This window comes from Neophocaena asiaeorientalis, unplaced genomic scaffold, assembly GCF_003031525.2.
Source record: "Neophocaena asiaeorientalis asiaeorientalis breed wild unplaced genomic scaffold, Neophocaena_asiaeorientalis_V1.1 scaffold31, whole genome shotgun sequence".
Taxonomy (NCBI): domain Eukaryota; kingdom Metazoa; phylum Chordata; class Mammalia; order Artiodactyla; family Phocoenidae; genus Neophocaena; species Neophocaena asiaeorientalis.
Genome location: NW_020175320.1, coordinates 2,484,215 through 2,491,001, shown reverse-complemented (window position 1 = coordinate 2,491,001; position 6,787 = coordinate 2,484,215).

The following is a 6,787-nucleotide window of genomic DNA, read 5'->3' as shown; positions in this document are numbered from 1 at the left end:
TGTCACTAGGTAACAGGGTCACCTATGTTTATATTTCATTCTTTTTGCTCATCTACATTTGCTAAGATAAACATATAATATTCGAGTAATAAGAAAAAAGCAATAGAAAACAAGTCAGTTCATGTATACACTACCAAATGTAAAATGGACGGCTAGTGGGAAGCTGCTGCATAGCACAGGGAGATCAGCTTGATGCTTTGTGATCACCTAGAGGGGTGGGATAGGGAGGGTGGGAGAGAGACGCAAGAGGGAGGGTATATGGGGATATATGTATACATACAGCTGATTCACTTTGTTGTAAAGCAGAAACTAACAACACTGTAAAGCAATTATAATCCAATAAAGATATAAAAAAATAAGTCAGTAAAAACTACAAAACACCAAACATCACATAGCTATTTACTGACTTAGTAGAGATGACAATTCAGAGGGCACTATTCAAGAATTTGTTCTTCAGTTGCTTTGGTTTGTTGCATGCTCTACTGCATGTAATAAGCCAATTTATTCACCCTTCGAAGCAGCTAACACTGTGCAGTGGGTTGAACAAAGAAGAACGAAATGAATCCTGCCATCGCAGAGCTTCCCCTCTCACAGGGGTCTTGGCCACTTGCAGGTCCAATTGTTGTCTCTTCTGAGTGATCCCTTGCTTACAGGAATCACAGTGCAATGGAAACGATGCTGAACCCTGCTCCTTATTCCTTGAATAGGACTATGCTTTAATCACCACACCTCACATACCAGAAAATTAATTTCGTTGAGAACATAAGATTAACTCAAATTAAGCTTTAGCACATTACATAATCAAATGCTAAATTGTGTGGTTTTGAGGGAAAATTTAAAAGAAATTCATAGATGCATTCACAAATTACATGGAAAAAAGGAGGAAGGGGCAAAATGCAAAAGCTGTCGAAGAGAGATGAAAATGTCCATAGCATGTTCAGGGAAAGGTGAGGAAAACAACTTTACAGCAGAATGTGTTGAAAAGCCTTTAAGACTAGTGTTGAAGATGAGCCCTGGGCCAGAATGTTGAGAGCCTTGATGATCAGGCCAAGAACACTGAGCGAGTGTGGAGGTAACAGGGAACTGCTGTAGTTTCTCAAGCATGTGACATGTTAAAAGTGAAGTTTTATGAAGATTAAATCTGGTGGCTGTGTGCATTTGAAGGAAGGAATAGCTGGAAAACAATGACAAATGTGGTTTAACCCTGAATTTGAATTTTATTTTAAATTTTATTTTTTAATGGGCACTACATTCACATAGAACAAAAAATTTTTTTTGTTCTCTCTCTCTCTCTCTCTCTCTCTATCTCTATCTATCTCTGTCTCTATCCACACACAAATCTTATTGGTTCGGTTTCTCTGGAGAACCCTGACTAATACACGTGCAATTCTTTTTTTTTTTTTTTTTATATCTCATGACTTATTTTTCGCTTTTTTTATTTTTAATTTTTTATCAGAGTAATTTGATTACAATATTGCTTGTTCTAGGAATATACAATCTGATTCATTTGTACATATACATATCTATTCATCTACAGATCCTCTTCCCATTTAGGTTATTACAGAGTGTTGAGTAGACTTCCCATGTTATACTGTCGCTCTTTTTTTTTTTGAATTTTTGAATTTTATTTTATTTATTTTTTTATACAGCACGTTCTTATTAGTCTTCCATTTTATACACATTAGTGTATAAATGTCAATCCCAATCTCCCAGTTCATCACACCACCATACCCACCACCCCACCGCCTTCCCCTGGGGTCTTTTGTGTCTCCATACAAATTTTAAGATTTTTTTGTTCTAGTTCCGTAAAAAATGCCATTGGTAATTTGATAGGGATTGCATTGAATCTGTAGATTGCTTTGGGTAGTATAGTCATTTCCACAATATTGATTCTTCCAATCCAAGAATATGGTATATCTCTCCATCTGTTTGTATCATCTTTCATTTCTTTCATCACTGTCTTATAGTTTTCTGCATACAGATCATTTGTCTCCCTAGGTTTTTTTATTCCTAGGTATTTTATTCTTTTTTTTGCAGTGGTAAATGGGAGTGTTTCCTTAATTTCTCTTTCAGATTTGTCATCATTAGTGTATAGGAATGCAAGAGATTTCTGTGCATTAATTTTGTATCCTGCAACTTTACCAAATTCATTGATTAGCTCTAGTAGTTTTCTGGTGGCATCTTTAGGATTCTCTACGTGTAGTATCATGTCATCTGCAAAGAGTGACATGTTACTTCTTCTTTTCCGATTTGTATTCCTTTTATTTCTTTTGCTTCTCTGATTGCTGTGGCTAGGACTTCCAAAACTATGTTGAATAATAGTGGTGAGAGTGGACAACCTTGTCTTGCTCCTAATCTTAGAGGAAATGCTTTCAGTTTTTCACCATTGAGAATGATGTTTGCTGTGGGTTTGTCATATATGGCCTTTATTATGTTGAGGTAGGTTCCCTCTATGCCTACTTTCTGGAGAGTTTTTATCATAAATGGGTGTTGAATTTTGTCAAAAGCTTTTTCTGCATCTACTGAGATGATCATATGGTTTTCATTCTTCAATTTGTTAATATGGTGTATCACATTGATTGATTTGCATATATTGAAGAATCCTTGCATCCCTGGGATAAATCCCACTTGATCATGGTGTATGATCCTTTCAGTGTATTGATGGATTCTGTTTGCTAGTATTTTGTTGAGGACTTTTGCATCTATATTCATCAGTGATATTGGTCTGCAATTTTTTTTTTGTAGTATCTTTGTCTGGTTTTGGTATCAGGGTGATGGTGGCCTCATAGAATGAGTTTGGGAGTGTTCCTTCCTCCATAATTTTTTGGAAGAGTTTCAGAAGGCTGAGTGTTAACTCTTCTCTAAATGTTTGATAGAATTCACCTGTGCACGCGGGATCCTCCCAGACCGGGGCACAAACCCGTGTCCCCTGCATTGGCAGGTGGACTCTCAACCACTGCACCACCAGGGAAGCCCCCTTTTCCTTTCTTGTGTGTCCCACTTAGAGAAATTCCTTTAGCATTTGTTGTAGAGCTGGTTTGGCGGTGCTTAATTCTCGTCTTTTGCTTGTCTGTAAAGCTTTTGATTTCTCCATCGAATCTGAATGAGATTCTTGCCAGGTAGAGTAATCTTGGTTGTAGGTTCTTTCCTTTCATCACTTTAAGTATATCATGCCACTCCCTTCTGGCTTGTAGAGTTTCTGCTGAGAAATCAGCTGTTAACCTTATGAGAATTCCCTTGTATGTTATTTGTCGTTTTTCCCTTGCTGCTTTTAATAATTTTTCCTTGTCTTTAATTTTTGCCAATTTGATTATTATGTGTCTCGGCATGTTTCTCTTTGGATTTTTCCTGTATGGGTCTCGCTGTGCTTCCTGGACTTGGATGGCTATATCCTTTCCCATGTTAGGGAAATTTTCGACTATAATCTCTTCAAATATTTTCTCTGGTCCTTTCTCTCTTCTCCTCCTGGGACCCCTATAATGCGAATGTTGTTGCATTTAATGTTGTCCCAGAGGTCTCTTAGGCTGTCTTCATTTCTTTTTATTCTTTTTTCTTTAGTCTGTTCTGCAGCAGTGAATTCCACCATTCTGTCTTCCAGGTCACTTATCCGTTCTTCTGCCTCAGTTTTTCTTCTATTGATTCCTTCTAGTGTAGTTTTCATTTCAGTTATTGTATTGTTCATCTCTGTTTGTTTGTTCTTTAATTCTTCTAGGTCTTTGTTAAACATTTCTTGCATCTTCTCGGTCTTTGCCTCCATTCTTTTTCCGAGGTCCTAGATCATCTTCACTATCATTATTCTGAATTCTTTTTCTGGAAGACTGCCTATCTCCACTTCATTTAGTTGTTTTTCTGAGGTTTTATCTCGTTCCTTCACCTGGTACATAGCCCTCTGCCTTTTCATCTTGTCTACATTTCTGTGAATGTGGATTTTCCCCCACAGGCTTCAGGACTGTAGTCAGAACAAAATTTTAAGGGTACAAAACGGTAGGCATGAAAGGTAAGTGTCCCTCCACCCTTGGTCTTCCAGCCCCCAGTTTTCTTCCCAAGGTAACTGAGGTAACCACTGCTAACAGAGTTTCATTTTTGCAGTCATTGCATTTACAAATATATTTACATATATGTGTGTGTGTGTGTGTGTGTGTGTGTGTGTGTATCTCAGTTCCTTAGTGTCAGACACTTCCAATCATCAGCTCTTACAGAGAATACTGCACTGAATCCTCTTGTTCTTATGGTCTTTCACTCATGTTGGCACATGTTTTAGAAAAGAAACTTAACATGTGTAAGTCAGTAGAGATTTACTGAGAGCCTATTGAATATATACTCACAAAGTACCTGTAGTTTTTGCTTCTTTAAAAAAATAAAGAATTCTGATAATTTCCTTTGCTCCCCCTACATCTTATAACTGAGTTTTACCAAAGTTATTATTCCATGTAGGCATAATGTATGTGACAGAATAAAATCGACTAAAGGTTTCGTTCCTTTCCTCAAAAATCTGGAATTAGGCAATTCTAGTAATAGACTATACCTGCATCATATTGTATTATCTATCATATTATTTACTAAACTGTGGCTTACATATCTGACACCTTGGCTCTGAATGGCTCCTCCCTCCTTAGTGTCCCCAATTCACAGCACCCCTTGGGATACAGGTAAGGATTAAAGAGAAAGAGCTCACAATTCAATAAGCACCCAGTTGAAGTTGTCCTTTATATTGTGATGTTACAGGTTTACACAGCATTACTGATTAGTTTCCTCATTTTGATATCTCCATATTTATTGTCACTATCAGAATTCAGTAAAAATCTCCTTCTCAACTTGTTTTAAGCCTTTGAGGTTTTGTTATTTTTTAATAACAGTACTGACTGGCTTACTTACAAGATCACAACCCCCAAATAAAAATATAAATTGTAACAACTTTGCATGGTAATGGATGGTAACTTGACTTACTGTGGTGATTATTTTATAATGTATAAAAATATCGAGGGACTTCTCTGGTGGTGCAGTAGGTAGGACTCCGTTCTCCCAATGCAGGGAGCCTAGGTTTGATCCCTGGTCAAGGAACTAGATCCCACATGCATGCCGCAACTGATAGTTTGCCTGCCACAACTAAGGAGCCCCCAAGCCGCAACTAAGGAACACACGTGCTGCAACTAAGACTCGGTGCAGCCAAATAAAAATAAATAAATAAATATTAAAAAAAAAATAGTAGCACCTGGCATTTAAAAATATATATATGTATATCGAATCATGGGAGTTCCCTGGTGGTCTAGTGGTTAGAATTCAGTGCTTTCAGTGCCTTGGCCCAGGTTCAATCCCTGGTTGAGGAACTGAGATGCCGCAAGCCATGTGGTGCAGGAAAAAAAAATTTGAATCACTGTGTTTTACACTTGAAACTAATGTATTATTGTATGTTACATATAACTTAATTATATATATTTAAATATATTTATATATATTTACATAAAATGTTGAATTTGATAAGCCCTTGATGAAAATGCTTACAGTGTGATTTTATAATCAGAGAAAAAGAAAATCTTAAAAGGAAGTGCCCAACCAAACATCTTCATGTTTTTCTTATTATAAAAACTAACACAAACTTCACATTCTTGTTTTCAAATTAATTTTTATTTACATCAGTGTTGTACATCCTCATGAGTTTTGGGTTTTTTAAAGGACATAGTATTCCAAGTTTTTAACAAAAAAGTGGAAGACTTGCCTCATACCTCCCTCTGCCTAGAGGCAAATATGGTAAAACATTTAGCTATTTCTTCTTGTATTTTTCACCATTTTTCTAAATGATGTTTCTACTTCAGAACTTCTTTTAAGTTTAATGTATTGCACCGCTGTATCCGCACTAAAGCCTTGATCAAACAATAACAAAATGGCAAGAATACATCATCCGGGCCTGAATAAAAGCCAAGTCTAAGTTTCACCAATGAGACAATGCAAAAACAAAAGCAAAAAATGAGTTTAGGGCCATATTTGTACATATTACATATGAATATAGTATATATATTATATATAAAATAGTCAAATGCCTACATGTAATACTTAAATTTCATTATTTAGTTATATATAAAATGATCAAACGACATGTAATATTCAACTTTTTAAATTTACTTATACATATTTAAAATACTATATTATGAAAAACTGTATTAAGAATAGTGCTCTTCTTCCATTGTATGAGAAACTTTGTAAGGTTACAAGTATGAGGCATCTACATTTTTTCTAAAGGATGATCTGGGGAAAAACTTTGCTTTATATTTGAACATACATAACACTTCCTCAATTTGGGAATTCTTCAATCATTTTAATTTTTTAAATCATTTTCACAATTTATTCTCTTTTTTAAGTTGTATATTGATTAGAAAAGTCTTCATTGCTTATTTTAATAAATATTAGCACCTTTTTGGAGTATTATTTAATACAGGTAAGCACGTGTTTTGAGAAAAGTAGAGTGCACTTATTTATTTCTACTCTTTTCCCCAAAACTAACCTTTAAACTTGCTGCAGGACTTCCCTGGTGGTGCAGTGGTTAAGAATACGCCTGGCAATGCAGGGGACACGGGTTTGATCCCTGGTCCAGGAAGATACCACATGCCTCAGAACAACTAAGCCCATGCACCACGACTACTGAGCCTGTGCTCTAGAGCCCACGAGCCACAACTACTGAAACCCGCGTGCTGCAACTACTGAAGCCCACGCACCTAGAGCCCGTGCTCTGCAACAAGAGAAGCCCCCGCTCCCCACAACTAGAGAAAGCCCACGTGCAGAAACGAAGGCC